Raw genomic sequence first — 21,809 nt, forward strand, 5'->3', positions numbered from 1 at the left:
TAGGCAGTCTTCAAGGGATCCCAGATCCATAGCAAATTCAATCAGTTACATTAGCATCAGGTGCTTGATAGTTGTGGATCAAAGACTGATTCATTTTTATGAATGTGAGCCTATCAATGGAGTCTATGGACAGGCACACTCTTTGATCCATTACAAACCCAGGACTGAATGTGTGTTTAGAAAGCATGCAGGACAGACCAGTAGCTTGATTGCATATTGAGCAAGTTCTGGCCAGTGGTCCATCCTCAAGACCCAGTAACCCAGTGGATGCTCTGTTGGAAAGGTCTCCAAGTCTGCTCTTGCCCCTAGATATTCCCGCACCATACATATAATGCAGACACTGGCAATGGTTGCTTAAACAGAACAGACCTTGGCGCTGAAAAATTGTTTAGAGGCATCGGTCAGCTGGCCACCTTCTCTACCGCTCTTCCTCTGACTGAACGAAGCCTCAGCAACGCGTTATTCAGCACCAGGAAATGGTAACCTCCCAGGGTCTTGAAATGCGTTACACAAACCTTTCTTCAAGGCCTCCTGAAGATGTTTCATCCTCTGCTCCCTCTGTGAAGGCAGGATGAGTTCTGTAACTTTACCCTTGTAACATGGATCAAGAAGGGTTGCCAGACAGTAATGATCCCTCTCCTTGATAACACGAATCCTAGGGTCCTTTCGCAGGCTTTGAAGAATCAGGGAGGCCATGCAGCGTAAGTTTGCAGAGGCATTCGATTCTGAGTCCTCTGGGTCACTAAGGATCACATTATCCGTAACTACCTCCTCCCAGCCATGTACAACTCCTTGGGTTTCTGGGGACTGAAAACCATCCCTTGAAGACTGCTGCTGAGTGTTATCCTCTACATCCATGCTGACACAATCCTCCTCCTCTTCTGCCTGTGTATTTGGCCGGGCCACAGGAATGCTATCTGGATAAAGGGGGCCTTGAGAGGTAAGGAAGTCCTCCTCTTCCTCCCGCTGTTCTGCCTCAAGTGCCCTTTCCATGATTCCACAAAGCGCATGCTCCAGCAGAAAGACTAGAGGGACAGTGTCACTGATGCATGCATTGTCGCTGCTCACCATCCTTGTGGCTTCCTCAAATGGTGTCAGGAGAGTGCATGCATCCTTGATCAGTAGCCACTGGCATGGCGAAAAGAAGCCAAGCTCCCCTGACCCTGTCCTGGTGCCATACTCACACAGGTACTCATTGATGGCCCTCTGCTGTGTGTGCAGCTGCTGCAACATTGCCATCGTTGGGTTCCACCTGGTGGGCATGTCACAAATGAGGCAGTTGGTGGGCAGGTTGCATTCTCTTTGAATGTCAGCCAGCCAAGCACTGGCATTGTATGACCGGCGGAAATGACCACAGACCTTTCTGGCCTACCTCAGGAGATCTTGTAAGCCTGGGTACCTGGTCAAGAACTGCTGCACCACCAAATTCAGGACGTGTGCCAAACATGGAACAATGGTCAAGTGTCCCTGTCAGAGGGAGGAGAGAAGGTTGGTGCTATTGTCGCATACAACCATTCCTGGCTAAAGCTGGTGTGGCGTCAACCACCTCTGAGCCTGCCCCTGCAGAGCTGACAGAATCTCTGCCCCAGTGTGGCTCCTGTCCCCTAGGCAGACCAACTCAAGCACCGCATGGCATCTTTTAGCTTGACTGCTTGCGTAGCCCTTGAACACTTACGGAGCACTGTTGGTTCAGAGGACAAATCTGCAGAAGAGGCCATAGAGGAAGAAGAAGAGGAGAGGGTGGTGGGTAAGCTGTGGCAGAATCATCACTAGCATTTTGGAGGCGTGGTGGTGGAACAAGCTCCAACAACACTGAACCCTGTCTTGCATCCTTCCCAGCTGCCAGCAGAGTTACCCAGTGCGCTGTGAAGGAAAGGTAACGTCCCTGCCCATGTCTGCTGGACCATGAGTCAGCGGTAATATGAACCTTACTGCTGACCGCCCTGTCAACGAGGCCAAAACATTACCTTCCACATGCCGGTAGAGAGCCGGAATGGCCTTCCGTGAAAAGAAATAGCGTTTTGGAACCTGCCACTGAGGTACAGCACATTCCACAAATTTACGAAAGGGGTCAGAGTCTACCAGCTGAAAAGGCAGCAGTTGCAGTGCTAGCAATTTGACCAAGCTAGCATTTAGACGCTGAGCATGTGGATGACTGGGATCGAATTTCTTTTTACGGTTCAGCAACTAGAGTAGGGAAATTTGCCTGCTAAAATCTATTGGTGGTGTACTGCTAGCAGAGTATGGCTACAAGTATTTGGGACACCTATTGCGATACCTTCATTCCTCTCAGTGCAGGTTTTTGAGAGGACTGGAGGTATAGTATGGTTGGAGATCCCAGATGAGGAGCAAGGAGAAGTCCGCCTTTTTCTATGATGTGGGTCTTTCAAGTGCTGTTGACAACGGACTGCATGGCAGGCCGTTATATGTCTGGTCAAGCATGTGGTGCCCAAGCGGCGCTGTTCTGGCCACTCTTGATCCGCTTCAGACATAGGTTGCAAACAGCAACGGTGCGAACTGCTGCACACGTGTCGAAAAAGGCCCACACCAAGGAACTTTTAAAATTCAGTGGGGGAGACAGCAGCTCCCTGCACCTGTGGAGCTCTGCAGTGTGATGCAATAGGGTGGCTGCCCCATAGAGGACATCTTGCATCATTGGAGTTGTGCCTCCTCCTCCTACTTCTCCTCCTCCTCACTTTCCTCCTCTCTTCTCTCAGGCACCCAAGTACATTGAGTAACCTCATCCCCTCCCTCCCCATCACTGGAGCAAACTTGGCAGTATGCTGCAGCTGGGGGAACATGACTGCCATTTTCTTGTCCTTTGTGGCACCCCCTCTCTCTAGGCTCACATTACTCCCTTCCTCAACCTGAGAACCAACATCGGAGCCTTCAAATCGCTGTGCATACTCCAGCAGCATTTAACCGACACTGTGGTAGAATCATTCTGGTGAGGGCATGATGGAGGGGCTACGGAAGGAGTGACTGTGGTCAAGGAGCTGGAGGAATAGGCTGCTCTGGAAGCTGCATTGGAAGGCAAACTACTCTGAGCCTGGGTGACAGAGGATGAGGAGGATGAGGACGGCTTTGTTATCCACTCCAGCCAGCAACTCTTCTGCATGTTGTGGCTCAATAACACGGCCAGCAGCAGCAAAAGAGGACAAGCGTGCCCCATGGCCACCTGCAGAGGATGCACCATGTCCATGACCACCACTGTTGACTGTAGACACAGAGGCTGCTTGCCCTCTTTTAGTGGCCTGTGAGCCTCTGCCTCTCCTTGGTGTCCTTCCGGACATTATGTATTTTTGTTTTGCAACACCACACTACACTGTATTAGATACTGTGTACACCGCCTGAAGTGTATTTGAAAGTTTAAAGTATAGTATAAATACACCACCGAATACACTGTATATATAGGCTACACTGAATGCAGAGTGCATATATATTCAACTCAGATCAGTCCCAATTCATGCACCTTCACACCTCAGATCACTGTCCCCCCTGCAAATCTGTTTCACCACTGTACCCTCCTGCTCATCTGCCCCACTACTGTAACCCACTGCACATCTGCTCCACCACTGTAACACTCTGCACATCTGCCCACCACTGTACTACCCTGCACATCAGCCCCACCAATGTACTGCCCTGCACATCTGCCCTACCACTGTACCCCCCTGCTCATCTGCCCCACCACTGTAACCCCCTGCTCATCTGCCCCACCACTGTAACCTTCTGCTCACCCTACCCCATCACTGTACCCCCCTAGTTTTCTGTCCCACCGCTGAACCCCCTTCTCATCCCTCCCACCACTGTACCTCCTGCACATCTGCCCCACCTCTGTATCCCCTTGCTCTTCTGTCCCACCACTGTAACCCCCCTGCTCATCTGCCCCATCAATGTACCCCCTTTTTTCATCTGCCCCACCACTGTACCTCCCTGCACATCTGCTCCACCGCCATATCCCCCTGCTCTTCTGCCCCACCTCTGTTCCCTCTGCTCTCCTGCCCCACCACTGTAACCCCCTGCTCATCTATCCCACAAATGCACCTCCTTTCTCATCTGCCCCACTGCTCTAACCCCTTTCTCATCTGTCCCAACACTAAACCCCCATGCTTATCTGGCCCAACACTGAACCCCCCTGCTCATCTGGCCCAACACTGTACCCCCCCCTGCTCTTCTGTCCCACTGCTGATCCCCTTCTCATCTCTTCCACCACTGTACCTCCCTACACATCTGCTCCACCGCCGTACCCCCATGCTCTTCTGTCTCACCGCTGAGCCATCATCTCATCTGTCCTAACACTGAACTTATCTGCTCATCTGCCCCACCACTGTAACCCTCTTTCTCATCTGCCCCACCACTGTACCTCCTGCACATCTGTCCACCACTGTAACCTCTGCTCTTCTGCTCCACCACTGTAGCCCCCTGCTCATGTGTTCCACGGTGTACCTCCTTTCTCCTCTGTACCCCTCTGCACATCTGCCCCACCTCTGTACCCCATGCTCCTCTGCCCCACCGCTGTAACCCCCTGCTCATCTGTCCCATCAATGTACCTTCTCTCTCCTCTGCCCCAACACTGAACCCCCCCCTGCACATCTTTCCTACCACTTTAACCCCCTTCTCATCTGGCCCAACACTGAACCCCCCTGCTTATCTGTCCCACCACTGTAACCCCCTGCTCATCTGCCCCATCACTGTACTCCCCCGCTTTTCTGTCCCACCTCTGAACCCCCTTCTCATCCCTCCCACCACTGTAGCTCCTGCACATCTGCCCCACCACTGTATCCCCTTGCTCTTCTGTTCCACCACTGTAACCCCCCTGCTCATCTGCCCCATCAATGTACCCCCTTTTCTCATCTTCCCCACCACTGTACCTCCCTGCACATCTGCTCCACCACCGTATCCCCATGCTCTTCTGTCTCACCACTGAATCACCTTCATATCTGTCCTAACACTGAACCCATCTGCTCATCTGCCCCATCACTGTAACCCCTTGCTCTTCTGCCCCACCACTGTAACCCCGCTGCTCACCTGCCCCATCAATGGCTCATTTGTCAAACCAATACACCTACTTTCGCATCTGCTCCACTGCTCTACCCCCCTGCTTTTCTGTCCCACTACTGAAACCCCTTCTCATCTGCCCCAACACTAAACCCACCTGCTCATCTGGCCCAACACTGAACCCCCCTGCTCATCTGGCACAGCACTGTACCCCCCTGCTCATCTGGCCCAACACTGTACCCCCCTGCTCATCTGGCCCAACACTGTACCCCCCTGCTCTTCTGTCCCACTGCTGAACCCCCTTCTCATCTCTTCCACCACTGTACCTCCCTGAACATCTGCCCCACCGATGTACCCTCCTGCTCATCTGGCCCACCTCTGAACCCCTCCTGCTCATTTTCCCCACCACTGTACCCTCTTGCTCTTCTGCTCCACCGCTGTACCTTCTTCTTATCTTTGATATGCGTGATATGCAGAGTGGTGAAAGGAAGCAGAGATGAGACACATCTACCTGTCCTGGCACACTCATCCTGCTGATCCACCTCTCTCATCCAGCCCACGTTCTTGTATGTGACGTCACATACAAGCATCTGGAATGGATGTGCAATGAGGGCCTGTGTGAAAGATCATAAGTTGGGCCCCCGCAGCTGAAAAAAGTGGTGGGCGGGGCCAGGGCCGTCTTTAATATTGATTGGACCCCGGGCAAAAAAATCAGTTTACTGAATCAGATCAGACAGCGATTGCGATTGGTTGCCAAAGGTTACAGAGTATCATTACCACTCACTGACTGGTTGCTAGAGTTTACAGCACATTATTTCTGCTTGTTGATTAGTTGCTAGAGGTTACAGCTCATCATCTCCTCACTGCATACACACCATGGACTGGGGAGGTGAGGGGGTCCATTAATACACAGAAAACTCCTAGGGATCCTAGGACTCCTGGGCTCAGTAACAGCGCTGGGGGGAAGGGAGGGTGTGATCAATGGCAATGCTGATTTTTTTATACTGACTACCAATATAAAGAGGAGTTTCAACACTGGCCACCAATGTAATAGGGGTTTACACTGACCACTAATGTAATAGAAGCATTCTCAGTAACCACCATTGTAAAGAGGGATTTACACTGATCACCAATGTAAGGGGGACAGTCACACTGGCCACTAGTGTGAATGAAAGAATTCTACACCAAGCACCAATGTAATGAGAAGATTTACACTGACCACCAATGTAACTGAGACATTTAGCCTGCATTCACATTTGTGTGTGTTGGGAATACATGCAAAATTGCTTTCCTGACAACACAGAAACATGCTGCCCTTTAGCAGATACACAGCAGTGCCATTAATTGTTAATGACACCCTCACGCATCTGCTGAGATGTGCCTTGGCAACGTGTGATTTTGGAAAAGGGTTTGGGAGTTTCTTCCGCATTTGTAGTCCATAGAGCAGCCCATTGAAATGAATGGGCTGCCCTACACGTGACCTACATCTTTATCCACCCTGCTGGTACACCTTTGCATCCTTAAACCGATGCTAACCTCTGCACCCCAATTCTCCCCATCCTCCTCATTCCAATCCCTCTCCCCTTTAACTCTACCTGCCTCCTCTGCTCATCTTGGCACCCACCTTCCTTACATACATCCCCTCCTTGCTCACGTGTGCACGCAAACTGTAATTCCTTCTCTGCCTACCTCTGCACACCCCACACTACCCTCCCCCCCACTAATTTAATTACCTTTGCAAAACAGGCTGATGATAGGCTAAATGACGTGAGTTGTAGGCAGGACTTTCAAGCATGCCCCTTTACCTCCCCGGGGGCAGTATTCAGTATACGGGGATGGTGAATATGACCTCAGGGGGGCATAATATACATATGAATACCGCCGCTATTTACATATGAATGCTGTCGGTCTGCCGTTATTTACATATGAATGTCATTGCTATTTACATATCAATGTCGGTATTTACATGTAACACAGGGTCTGCAGGTGAGTCATCTGTACACAACACTAGGGCAGAGCTGGGCAGCATTAGTAACAGAACTTCACACTGAGATATCAGGACACAGCACAGGACTAAAACCTCAAGGGACAAGGGAATTTAAACTGGGATAGTTGCCAAGTATGAGGCAGCTGCTTTGGGCCCCATGACAATGACAGGGCCCAGGGCAGCTGCCCCTTTTGCCCTGCCTTAAAGACATTGTAAAAGAAACAGGGAAACAGTGTTTGGCTCTCTAACTTTCCTGTAGCTGCGATCCTCAGCTTTAGTGATGGGGAAGAGATTGGATGCAGTTCTGCTGGGGGGGGGGGGGTCCCTGTTTCCAGGAGAATGAGGACTGTCATTGGCCACAGCTAAAGTCAATCACAGTCCTGCTAGCCTCGCCCACCATCTGGAGAAAGATGACTCACTTGGTTGCCACTATCAATCTCGGAAAGAAGGGATTTCACTGTAATTGAGAAAACCACAATCAGGTGACAGTGTGTCACAATCAGTGTGACAGTTTGTAGAATTACTGTTGAGCTTCTGGGAACTTTGTTGAAATTATTCCTGAACCTTTGCGTCACTTACTACTAAACCCCTGCACTCTGTGTCCCTTTAAGCCAGAGCCAGTATTCAGCGCAATGAAAATCACGCCCAACTTTTCCTGTGGCGCAGAGCGCAGCACTTTTTCTCAGCTGCGGGGGGGGGGCAACTTATGATCCTGCATAAAGGCCCACTGCTTTCAGAAAATGCCCCTGACCTGAGCTCATCATTGCACATCCATTCCAGATGCTTGTATGTGATGTCACATACAAGCACATGGGCTGGATGCGAGAGGTGGATCAGCAGGATGAGTGTGCCAGGACAGGTAGATGTGTCTCAACTCTGCTTCCTTTCACCACTCTGAATATCACGCATATCATAGATGAGAAGAGAGCAGGAGGGTGCAGCTGTGGGGAAAATGAGCAGGAGGGGTTCAGAGGTTGGCCAGATGAGCAGGAGGGTACAGCGGTGGGGCAGGTGTTCAGGGAGGTACAGTGGTGGAAGAGATGAGAAGGGGGGGTACGGTGTTGGGTCAGATGAGCAGGGGGGTTCAGTGTTGGGGCAGATGAGCAGGGGGGTTCAATGTTGGGCCAGATGAGCAGGGGGGTTCAGTGTTGGGCCAGATGAGCAGGGGGGTTTAATGTTGGGGCAGATGAGAAGGAGGTTCATTGGTGGGACAGAAAAGCAGGGGGGTAGAGCAGTGGGGCAGATGTCAAAGTAGGTGTATTGGTTTGACAGATGAGCAGGGAGTTACAGAGGTGGGGCAGAAGAGCAGGGGGGTACAGAGGTGAGACAGATGTGCAGGAAGAACATTATTGGTGGGAGGGATGAAAAGGGGGTTCAGCGGTGGGACAGAAAAGCAGGGGGTACAATGATGTGACAGGGTGAGCAGAGGGTTACAGTGGTAGGACAGATGAGCAGGGGAGGGTTTAGTGTTGGGCCAGATGAGAAGGGGGTTACAGTGGTGGAACAGATGAGCAGGGGGGGCTCAGTGTTGGGCCAGATGAGAAGGGAGTTACAGTGGTGGGAAAGATGAGCAGGGGGGTTCAGTGTTGGGGAAGAGGAGAAAGGAGGTACATTGGTGGGACAGCTGAGCAGGGAGTTACAGCGGTGGGGCAGATGAGCAGGGGGGTACAGTGGTAAAACAGATTTGCAGGGGGGACAGGGATCTGAGGTGTGAAGGTGCATGAATTGGGGCTGATCTGAGGCGTGAGAGTGCAGGATGTTCATTTCTCACTACTAAAGTAGTTTATAGCATTTACTTTATAAAAAATCCTTTTCGTGATTAAGAGTGTGAAGTTCACATATTTTTGTTATAAAATCGGCACGCTCAATTTCTTTGAAAAATTGCTCAAAAGATTGCCTACTGTACTAGACTGTGTATATATATATATATATATATATATATATATATATATATATATATATATTAATACACCGCCTGAAGTGGATTAGAAACAGTACACCACGGAATGCACTGTAGATATAGGCTACACTGAATGCAGAGTATATATATATATATATATATATATATATATATATATATATATATATATATATATATATATATATATATTATTACACTGCCTGCACTGACTGAATATTGAGTAAACACTGAATATATAGTCTATGCTAAATGCAGAGTATATATATATATATATCAAATACACTGCCACTAACTGAAAAACTTGCCTGCTTAATCTAACTCAAGCTATCTCTCTGTCCACACCAACAACACTACACATGGCCGCTATGTAAGCAGCCTTATATAGTGTGTTGTGTGTTGACTTATTCCCCCTGAGCCATGATTGGCCAGAGGCACTATGCCTTTGGCCAATTATGGCTCTCTCAGCAGAGAGCACTGTGATTTGCCAAAGCATGCAGGTCAGGTACATGCTTTGGCGAATCATTATACAGCAATGCACTGTGATCTCGCAGTGCATTTTGGGGCGTTCCGCGGTGCTCAAATTTCCCAACGCCCCATAATGTTCACTGTTCGGCGAACACTTGATGTTTGAGTCGAACTTGTGTTTGACTCGAACATCGAGCTCATCCCTATTAGGGACACCCAATATAAGGGGCACAGTTTCTGTTTAGTCATCTCTGTGCTACATGTTACTTCCGGATTGTGACTCGGGGCTACAGAAGAGTGCCAAGTGAACGGGGATTACTGGTTTCCTGCATCTCTGTCACACTGTGTGACAGACTGTCTCGTACACAGTGTTGACATTGTGCCCCCTTACTGTTTTTTACTGAACCCCAGAACAGACAGGTGCAGATGCAGGAGCAAGCAGGGAACACCAATACAGTCAGGTCCATAAATATTGGGACATGGACACAATTCTAATCCTTTTGGCTCTATACACCACCACAATGGATTTGAAATGACACAAACAAGATGTGCTTTAACTGCAGATTTTCAGCTTTAATTTGAGGGTATTTACATCCAAATCAGGTGAACGGTGTAGGAATTACAACAGTTCGTATATGTGCCTCCCACTTTTTAAGGGACCAAAAGTATTGGGACAGATTAACAAACATCCATCAAACTTTCACTTCTTAATACTTGGCTGCAAATCCTTTGCAGTCAATTACAGCCTGAAGTCTGGAATGCATAGACATCACCAGACGCTGGATTTCATCCCTGGTGATGCTCTGCCAGGCCTCTACTGCAACTGTCTTCAGTTCCTGCTTGTTCTTGGGGCATTTTCCCTTTCAGTTTTGTCTTCAGCAAGTGAAATGCATGCTCAATCGGATTCAGGTCAGGTGATTGACTTGGCCATTGCATAACATTCCACTTATTTCCCTTAAAAAACTCTTTGGTTGCTTTCGCAGTATGCTTCGGGTCATTGTACATGTGCACTGTGAAGTGCCGTCCAATGAGTTCTGAAAAATTTTGCTGAATATGAGCAGATGATATTGCCCGAAACACTTCAGAATTCATCCTGCTGCTTTTGTCAGCAGTCACATCATCAATAAATACAAGAGAACCAGTTCCATTGGCAGCCATACATGCCCATGCCATGACACTACCACCACCATGCTTCACTGATGAGGTGGTATGCTTTGGATCATGAGCAGTTACTTTTCTTCTCCATACTCTTCTCTTCCCATCACTCTGGTACAAGTTGATCTTGGTCTCATCTGTCCACAGGATGTTGTTCCAGAACTGTGAAGGCTTTTTTAGATGTTGTTTGTCAAACTCTAATCTGGCCTTCCTGTTTTTGAGGCTCACCAATGGTTTGCAACTTGTGGTGAACCCTCTGTATTCACTCTGGGGAAGTCTTCTCTTGATTGTTGACTTTGACACACATACACCTACCTCCTGGAGAGTGTTCTTGATCTGGCGAACTGTTGTGAAGGGTGTTTTCTTCACCAGGGAAAGAATTCTTTGGTCATCCACCACTGTTGTTTTCCATGGTCTTCCGGGTCTTTTGGTGTTGCTGAGCTCACCGGTGCGTTCTTTCTTTTTAAGGATGTTCCAAACAGTTGATTTGGCCACACCTAATGTTTTTGCTATCTCTCTGATGGGTTTGTTTTTTCAGCCTAATGATGGCTTGCTTCACTGATAGTGACAGCTCTTTGGATCTCATATTGAGAGTTGACAGCAACAGATTCCAAATACAAATACCACACTTGAAATTAACTCTGAACCTTTTATCTGCTCCTTGTAAATGGGATAATGAGGGAATAACACACACCTGACCATGGAACACCTGAGCAGCCAATTGTCCCATTACTTTTGGTCCCTTAAAAAGTGGGGGGCACATATACAAACTGTTGTAATTCCTACACCGTTCATCTAATTTGGATGTAAATACACTCAAATTAAAGCTGAAAGTCTGCAGTTAAAGCACATCTTGTTTGTTTCATTTCAAATCCATTGTGGTGGTGTATACAGCCAAAAAGATTAGAATTGTGTACATGTCCCAATATTTATGGACCTGACTGTATATATTTAGTAAATCGATTAGGATGATTAATTAGAACCTGTGCCCCCTTATATCTGCTGTCCCTATCAAAGTCCCTCCTTACATTAGAAGTCCCCTTTTTCATCACGTTCCCCATTGGGGTTCCCCCTTACATCAGTGTCCCCATCAGCCTGCCCTCTTACAGCAGTTGTCCTCCCTACATTAACTGCTCTCATCAGAGTGCCCCTTTACATCAAATGTTTCCAACAAAATGTCCCTTATATCAATTGTCCCCATCATACTGGCTTACAGATTAGTGGAGACTTAAGGTCCATACACACGATACGAAAATCAGATAGAAAAATTTGTACGACGAGCTGTCTGCCGATTTTCGGATGGTTAGTACGGTGCTTTTCGATAGCTGATTTCGCTTTTTCGTCAGACAAAAGCTGGATGTGCAGACTATAAAATTTTCCGATGTGAACTCAATGTCCGGTTTTCGTTTCATTAGTACGGTTTTCGTTCGAAAAAAATCGTAAGAGCAAGACTACACATGCTCAGATACAAAAGAATACATACAAAACTATTTAACACATTACATCACTTCTGACGCTGTATTCTGATGTACGAAAATTTTCGTATTGTGAGTAACCTCTTCACTTCCGACATGAGACTAGCCTGCCACAAAAAACGGATGTTCGTTCGTCCGAAAATCTAAGCGTGACCATCCCAACAACCCATAGATCCAGGCCTGCAGAGGTACAGAAACAGGAGAACACTGTATACAAATGTTCAACTCAACTTCACATCTTCCAGGTTTCTTTCCTAAAACTGGAATTGAGAGAAACAGAGGTGAGGATGCCACATACAGAAGCTGTAAAAAAGTCAAAGTAATGCTAGATTCCTTGTGAAAAAGGCTAGGCTGGGTTCACACGGAGCGGATCCATTGGACTGACTTCTCTAGCTCAGCGGGGATCGCTCCATTGATCCCCGCTGAGCAAGCAGATGACAGGTCCGTCTCCGCTCACTGTGCAGGGACAGACCTGTCAGAGCCCCGCTGTTCTCTATGGGGAGATTGGATAAAAACAGACAGCCTGTTCGTTTTCATTCGATCCCACCCTATCGGCTGGAAGGATGGCGAATGTATCGCCATCCGTCTGTTTTGAGTGGATTTTGTTGGATCGGATGGCAGGCGGGTGTCAGCGGACACATCTCCGCTGACATCCACCTGCCCATAGAAGTCAATGGGTGGCCTGCTCTGATCCGCCTGAAAATTGGACTGGCAGATACGAGCAGGCCGATCGTGTGAAAGAGGCCATCACTCAAAGTGAAAAATTGTAATCTGCTCAAGGGAATAATCATTGTGTAATCTGCTCAAGGGATCATAAACATATGTTTCAGTCATTCTGGAAAGCAGATGTTGTATCTGTATCAAGTTATTGCCCAATACTAAATAATCACACCCAGTAAATTCACTTGGGTTGGGTGTACCTGACCCTAATTAAATCAGAAGTTCAACTACCCGCCCTGTTCTTAACATAGTCTAGGACTACGGCCAGGAGATCTTCCTCATATATTCCTTGTTACTGTAGGATAAATTATCTGGAAAATATAAACAATGTAAAGGCTTCATTCTAATGTGCAGCCAGGAGGACAGAAAAAACAGGCAGATGCTTTTCATTTTCACCATCTGCCTAACTAAACTGTTCAATGGCAGCCACTGGCTTTTCAAATATTGCTGCGGCTGCAATGCTTTGTCTCATGGCATGGTGAAAATGATACAAGTCTTTTTTTTCATTTTGGATAGAGTAAGGAAACCCTTTTCAGATTTTTTGCCATCTGTGTCCCATTGGGGAGGTTTACATAATTACATAGTCAGTTTGAAAAAAGACCATCTAGTTCAACCAAAAAAAAAAAAAAAACACAATCCCATATACAAAATCCTATAACCACAGTTGATCCAGAGGAAGGCGAAAAACCCCAGCAAAGCATACTCCAATTTGCTAAAGCAGGGGAAAAAAACTCCTTCCTGGTCCCCTGAGAGGCAATCGGATTTTCCCTGGATCAACGTTACCGATAAATGTTAGTACCCAGTTATATTACGTACATTTAGGAAAGAATCCAGGCCTTTTTTAAAGCAATCTACTGAGCTGGCCAGAACCACCTTTGGAGGGAGTCTACTCCACATTTTCACAGCTCTTACTGTGAAGAAACCTTTCCTCATTTGGAGATTAAATCTTTTTTCCTCTAAACGTAAATATTTACCTTCAGTTCCCATCCCATAACCAAAAACAGGAAGTGAGCAATCCCTGCAAGTTAAGGGATTCCATTGGGTCCCCCTGGGTCACCAGAACTAGTATTCCCATTTGAAGATTCCCCCCGTACTACTTTTCTGGGGACAACCCAAAATTCAGGATTTTTCTTTACTCTCACTTTCAAAGATAATGGTAAACAGGACATATAGAGAGATTAAATCTCCCTAACGGGGGGTGTGGTCTGGACATGGCCGAGTAGAGACGTGTTTTCACGGAGCTCCTGACTGTCTCCTACCTACCCCGGCCTTTTATGCTTAATACAGCACAAAATGAACTCTACTAAAAAGAAATTGGCTAAGAAGACTACTAAAGCAGCGAAAGCTTTCCCTTCCACCTCCTCTTTGGGTAAGATACAACGCTTATTCCAGCTGCAACATCCAGAGCCCAAAATGGCGGAGGCATGTGCGGCCCCTTCGAAGCTCCAGTCCTCCTACACCTTACCGGCTTCACCCGCAGCATCCGCGAGCCCGGAGGTATACTCTGAAATACCGACCGCTTTTATGCCAGAGTCGAGAAGATCGTCACCCTACCCACCTGCGACATACCGGGACGAGGGTGACCTGAGATCACTCCTTCAGGCCCTGCCAACTAAATCGGACATTGAGGCCCTCATTGGCCGGGTTGAGGCTGCTCATAGACAGGAGCACAGAGTTGTGAGGATGGAGGTACAGGTGCTTTCCTCCCGACTTACCGTGGGTGAATCCTCGCTTTCTACACTAGACCAACGAGTGTCCGCACTGGAAGCGGTGCAGGACGAGCATACAGAGACGGCGGTACATTTGCAGCTACACCTCGAAGATATGGAGGAACGGAGCCGCCAAAATAATTTGAGGCTCCGGGGCTCTCCAGAGGTCACGGAGACAGAGCATTTACCCGCCACAGTAATTTCCATTTTTAAGGGCATAACAGGAGTGAATCTACCGGAGAGGGTAGAACTAGACAGAATCCACAGACATTGGGACCCTGCTTGAGTGATCCTGCCCGGCCCAGGGAGGTGATCTGCAGGTTGCCCCATTACACCCATAGGGAGACCATTGTTCAAGGGGCCTAGGAGGGAGGTGAGCTAGACTTGATGGAGCCCCAATTAAGACTTAAGACTACCATACTTATTCAGAGCAGCACTCTTACATAGAGCCAAGCTCCGACCGTTGCTTGACCTAGCCAGGAGAATGGGCTTTACCTACAGGTGGGAATACCCCGTGTCGGTCACATTTCGGAAGGAGCAACGTTCGTTCATTCTACGAACACCGGAATCCCTCCCTGCCCTGTTTTCTTTTTTAGGAGCTACTCCTATTGACGTGCCAAACTGGCTCTCCTTTCTCCCAAGGCCGGTGGGACGACCAGGATCACAAGCAGGAAGGTAACTTCAGGCCAAGACCCCAAGGGAACAACTGCCGTTCTCGACAGCAGTCCCAAGAGGGACCACGTGAGTCTTAAATTGCACACACTATTCAGCCTTCACTGTCTCTGAGCTGGCTCCTGCACAGCTGCACTGGAGAAGCGGGGTTTCCCAATGTTCCCCCGCCTTCTTCTGGCTCTATTGGACTGGGATCTTTTCCAAGCTCATGCCCTATTCCCCCCCTGTGTAGATACCTTGGATGACACCCCCGAAAGACCTACTAGCCCGAAGGCCACCTTTGGCAGCTACAGCCATCTGTGTGACTAACTCTGTACCATGTGACAATGAAACGACCAGTGATGTGGAATGAACTGGAATACCTCACCCTTATATCACAGGCAAGATCCTGAAGGCCTTTGAGCCTTAATTTTTGCACTGACATTATGCCAGCACTGATAATAGCGGCTGAAATGAAACCGCAATGACTGCTCCAGTGCTTGTACATAAAGTATAAACTATGTTCCTATATTTCTGCAGTATATCGGGCTATTATGTCTATAGCAGGAGGGAAGGGTTGGTGAGGGTGGCATTATAGGGAGACCCGGCTGAAATGGGGCTTTCCCTGCTTCTATCGGATTTCCTGGGGGTGGTGGGGGGAATACATATTACTCCTGTGCAGGGAGGGGGGGTAAGAAGGAGAAACTCAGATAACAAAATTCCACAGCTCCCCTCACAGGACAATGGCTGTGAGGCTGCCCCACATGGGGAGACATAGCAGCCTTGCAGGAAGCGGAATATACCAACATATTGTTCAGTTGACGGGGGTACAGATGTACATGCTCAGGAGGGGAGTTGTGCCCTGGAGAAGCTTACCACACTATATGCGGGATGCTTTCTGCGTTCTACCCTCCGGTAGATACCCAGCAACCCCCCACTAGAGCCAAGGGACACCCGGAATGATTGATAATGATTATTTCCAGTGCACCAGTATACTCAGGGAAAGAAAAACTCCTTATATAGGTCACACTAGAGGCCCCAGTGAGATGGGGCCTCTAGTGTGAGGAGCATAGACCGGGAACCTGCACATTGATATGGGGGATAGGTCCACCCAGTACAGTGGAGGTGACTCTCACGAAATATGTGTTCTGTGAGGGCTCATCTAAAGTTATAAGTTTATAAGAGTTCATAAGGTGTATGCTGATGGCTGTATTGTTTTCTAGATAAGACACAAGCAATACAAGTTTTATGTTTGCAGTTTGGCTGGGGTGGGTGGAGAGGTTGGACCCTCTGCTCTTAGGCTCTGAGTAACCTCTTCCCCCCGTAGGCTGGCATACTCTCTCGACTAGTCGAGAGTGATATGCTAAAGTAAGTTTGTTACTTAAGATAATAGAAACACTGGGGTACTCTATCCTGCATTTGTAAATCAATGTAGATTTACTACTATTCTAAGCTCCTCCTTTTCCATTCTTTCCTCTTACTTCCCTCTCCCTACCTTTCCCGCCACTTTCACCCCCTTCCTGATCCCCCCACCCCCCTACCCTTGACATGGTGACAGACAGCATTAGAATCTTGTCCCTAAATGCAAGGGGCCTTAACGTACCCGAGAAAAGACGTATGCTACTAAACGAATTGAGACACTCCCACGCAGATGTGGCTTTCATACAAGAAACCCATTTTAAGAATGACAAACCTACAATTCTCCAAAATAAATTTTATCCTCTGACGTATCACTCCACCAACCCGATGGCCAAGTCAAGAGGGGTATCCATTCTGATATCCAATAAACTCCCCTGGAAATACCAAGACTCTATTAAAGACCCCATGGGACGATATGTCTTCCTGAGGGGATCAATAGGTGAAACCAGGGTGACTTTGGAAACTATATATACTCCCAATGAACGCCAAGATGCATTTCTCTGCTTTACCCTGGAGAAACTATTGGAGTTCGCGGAAGGCCAATTGATCCTGGGTGGGGACTTTAATGTCCCATTGATCCCCTCATGGGATACCTCCTCTGGCTCTTCCTCAGTCCCTCCGGGACATTTGAAAAGGGTCACTGACGCAATCACCAGAGCCCAATTAATAGACGTTTGGCGTTTACAACACTCGGGAGAACGTGACTACACATTCTATTCCTCCCCACACAAAATCTATACTAGAATAGATTATTTTCTAGTTCCCCACGCTCAGTTCCAAGCAGTAAGGGACACATCAATCACGTGGTCGGATCATACCCACATCCTCCTGACCTACAGGACCCCCTCTCCAGGACCCCCTCTTCCAGGCACCACTTTTGGTGCCTGAATGAGAGTCTCCTTCAGACACTCGAGGTACTGTCAGATGTCTCTAAAGAAATTAAGCAATACTTTCAAACAAACGACCAACTAGACTGTGACCCAGGCTCTTTATGGGAAGCACACAGAACTGTTATTAGAGGAGTACTCATTAAACACGGTACGAGAATTATAAGAGAACATAATGAGCAACTATCCCAACTCCTTAACAAACTATCTAACACCGAATCTCAACACAAACATGCCCCCTCTCCCACCACTTTGGACATGGAACTTGGACTACTACGCAGGCAGATCACTGACCTGTTACACTACAAGGCGAAAGCAGCACTGCAATTTTGCCGCAAAACGAATTACGAATCGGGAAATAAATGCGGGAAATATTTGGCAAAAATGGTCAGGGAACACAAGCTGTCCATGTATATCCCCCAAATAATAACCCCCAAAGGTCAAAAAGCTGTACTAACCACGCACATCACACAGGAGTTTAGAGATTACTATTCCTCATTATATAACCTACCAAGCAGGCCACCACCACAACATATTATAGATGAATATATAACATCCTCCCGACTCCCCTCTCTACCACCCGAAGCTAGGGCAGAACTAGACTCCCCAATAACTTTGGAGGAAATCCAGCAAGCCATAGGAACGAAGAAACCTGGTAAAGCCCCAAGCCCAGATGGGTACACCATACAATATTACAAAACACTTCTCCCGATCCTAGGCCCATACATGGTCAAATTCTTCAATGCAGCCAGTACTGATATGAGCTTTCCCAGAGATACCCTACGGGCGCACATATCCCACGTCTTGCAGTAGCTACAGACCTATATCATTGCTGAATGTGGACCTCAAATTATTCACTAAGATCTTAGCCCAACATCTTCAGCAGTTAATCCACCTGGATCAAGTGGGTTTCATCCAATGCAGAGAAGCTAGGGATAATACTACTAAAGTATTAAACATCCTTCATATAGCAAGCTCTACCAGGAATCCATGTGTCCTACTAAATACAGATGCTGAGAAAGCATTTGATAGAGTAAACTGGACCTTTATGTTTTCAGTACTCCGACATATTGGTCTAGGAGAGGTGATGCGCAGCTGGATAGCCAAGATCTACTCAAACCCAACAGCCCAAGTAAAAGCGAATGGCACCCTGTCTGACCCCTTCCCTATTGGCAATGGGATGAGACAGGGATGCCCATTGTCCCCGCTTCTGTTTGCCCTATCATTAGAGCCATTCTTCTGTAAAATAAGACTAAACCCAGACATACAAGATGTATCGTGCGGCGACACTCAACACAAGATCTCCGCTTATGCGAACGATATGCTCTTCTCTCTGACGAACCCCACAATATCGATACTGTACCTACTAGGGGAATTTGACATATACGGCACATTATCGAACCTTAAAATAAACTTCTCCAAATTTGAAGCTATGGGAATAGCGCTACCCCCACATTACATATCGAACCTGCAAACTAACTCGCTTCAAATGGACAAAGTCACATCTGAAATACCTGGGCACCCACATTCCATCAGACCTGTCCTGTATCTATGAGCATAACTTCCCCCCTCTACTGGCCAAGATCTGAACTCTATTAGATAAATGACATACAGGCTTAAATTCCTGGTTTGGTAGATGCAACCTTCTAAAAATGAGTATCCTACCTAAGTACCTATACCTTCTCCAAGCCCTACCCATTAAGATTCCCCTCTCGTAATTTCGACAAGTCCAAGCACTATTTATTCTCTTTGTGTGGGTTCATAGGAAACCCCGCCTCCCACGTTCTCAACCGTACCTACCAAAATAAATTGGTGGACTGGCATTACCCAATGTACATACATATTACCAAGCGGTCCACCTAGGCAGTATCGTCGACTGGCGAAGACACTCGATATCTAAACTTTGGTTCCAAATGGAACAAAATCAAACTAATATCCCCTTAAAGAGTGCACTATGGTGCTACGAATCTCTCTCCCAGCAACTAAAATCTCATCCACTTATAGAGAACACACTTTAACAGAGCTCTCGAGCCGCTCACTTGACATCACTTACAACGAAAGATTCGCCATTGATGCCGATCCTGGGACACACCTGTTTTTCACAGGGACTCCTACTCACAGAATACAATAATCTAAGGTCCTCAAATCTAGAAAACGCTGCCAAATTTGTAGTTGCCGGACGTTGGCCATCTATGTCAGAGCTGATGAGTGCCTCCGGCTTATTTCAATTACCGTTCTAGAGAGCAGCGCAAATTCACCACTTCCTACACACCATCCCAAACCCCCAAAATTACACACGTCAGTAAACTACCTTTGAGGAACACTGCTCAGGAACTGATCATCTTTCACAGATCCTCTCCAAAGCATACTTATTACTGAATTCACCTCAGGAACAGCCATGCCTATCAGGTATAGTAAAATGGGAATCAGAACTACACCGCACTTTCACCCCGAAACAGAAAGATAACATTATCCGATATCTCTTAAATCATCAATATGCACCAAAATACAAGAGACTAACTTCAAAATACTCAATAGGTGGTACCTCACGCCCAGTAGACTCCATGCAATCTTTCCTGAAACATCAGATCTCTACTGGAGATGTGAAAAGGAAAAGGGAACAATGCTACATATTTTCTGGACTTGCCCTAAATTATCAAATTTCTGAAAAACTGTGTGCACGGTTACCCAGAGGTTCACTGAGCGTGAGATACCTTTAGGCCCAGCGTTTTTCCTATTGCATGCATCAAACATACCGACAAAAATCTACAAAGAATCCATCATAAGACACCTACTTATTGCTGCCAAATCCTGTATACCTCTCTTGTGGAAACAATAATGTCCCCCAACGATGGCGACTTGGCTAGGGAAAGTGGAGGATATTATTAAAATGGAGGACTTAATTCTTACAGCACAAGATAAACATGAGATATACCCCAAAATTTGGAGACTTTGGAACATGTTCATAACTTCAGACGAGGTGAAGGCCCTCTTTGCAACATTAGTACCTAAATGGGAAACATGAGGTTATTACGATCTGCTGAAATGAACCCATGTCATACTGCCGCCTACCCCCCACCCTCTCCCCCTTCTTCTTCTTCCTGGCCCTTTCAGCCAGGTTATACCTCTCATTTTCTTTTCTTCAATGCTGCAGTTAGAATATTAAGAAAAAGGGAAATGAAGATTGGGTGACCCGTTGTCCTGATTTAAAGATCATATACAGAAAGTTTTACATGTATGAGAAACTAACAAATGCACTGACCGTAAATTTTGAATGATAACTTTCAAGTTAAGTTATAAACATCTGCTGAACCCCCTCGTTTATTTGATGATATATGACTATAAGTTTATCATTGATTATCTGTTATCCTTGTTTTACCTGGGTTTCACCCTTTCTTGGAGTTCAGTAACAATTATATTTGGAAAAAAAATCTCCCTAACGGGGGCACAGCAGTTCTAACTGACAAATGTTCTAAGAGAAAACTATCACCGCTCCAGGAGCGTTTAGCAGACCAAAAGTGAATCGATCTTGGTTCGGAGGTCGTAGGTGCTGTTTAATGCTGTTAACGTTGGACATGAATGAATTTCTGGAAAGCTGCACTCATAGGTAAAATTGTTTTTTTAGAAGGTGCACATCAAATACAAAAATCACAACAGACAGGGAAGAGCTGACCTTTCGCACTAGCGTTAGTGCTTACTTATAGCTATGAGTAAGCACTAACGCTAGTGCGAAAGGTCAGCTCTTCCCTGTCTGCTGTGATTTTTGTATTTGATGTGCACCTTCTAAATAAACAAGGCTATCTATGAGTGAGGCTGTCCAGAAATTCATTCATGTCTGACAAATGTTCTAACCCATCTCCACTTTATCCAAAACTAAGAAAAAAAAAGTTTTACCTTTAGTTATACTTTAAAGTGGTTCTAAAGCCTTAAGGTTTTTTTTACCTTGATATCAGTGGGCGCCATTGGCTCCTGCTGCTGTCAGTCAAATCCTTTAATAAGGGAGAGCGGAGCAGGTCTGAGCTGCCCTGTCTTAGTTCATAGACACAGACAGGGTGGCTTGGGAGCGAGCCTGCACAAGTGCCCCCATAGAAAGTGGATTTCTATGGGGGCACTCACCAAAGAGGAGGAGCCAGGAGCAACAGCAGGGGACTCTAGAAGAAGAGGATCTGGGTTGCTCTGTGAAATACCACAGAGCAGGGAAATATAACATGTTTAATATTTTATTAAAAAAACTATTTGAAGCTTTAACATCACTTTAAGTTCTGGGTAGAATTTTCAGATAGACAGTAAGACAAATACAGAGAAGGGGGGGGGGGGGGGGTGAGGATTTGTATTCATTGTAAATTCTAGGTACAAACTGAATACTATTAAAATGGTTGCAAGTAGGGTTAAATGCTCATTTGGTCTGGGGGATGGTAAAGG

Source organism: Aquarana catesbeiana, linkage group LG05, assembly GCF_042186555.1.
Source record: "Aquarana catesbeiana isolate 2022-GZ linkage group LG05, ASM4218655v1, whole genome shotgun sequence".
In the NCBI taxonomy this organism is placed as follows: domain Eukaryota; kingdom Metazoa; phylum Chordata; class Amphibia; order Anura; family Ranidae; genus Aquarana; species Aquarana catesbeiana.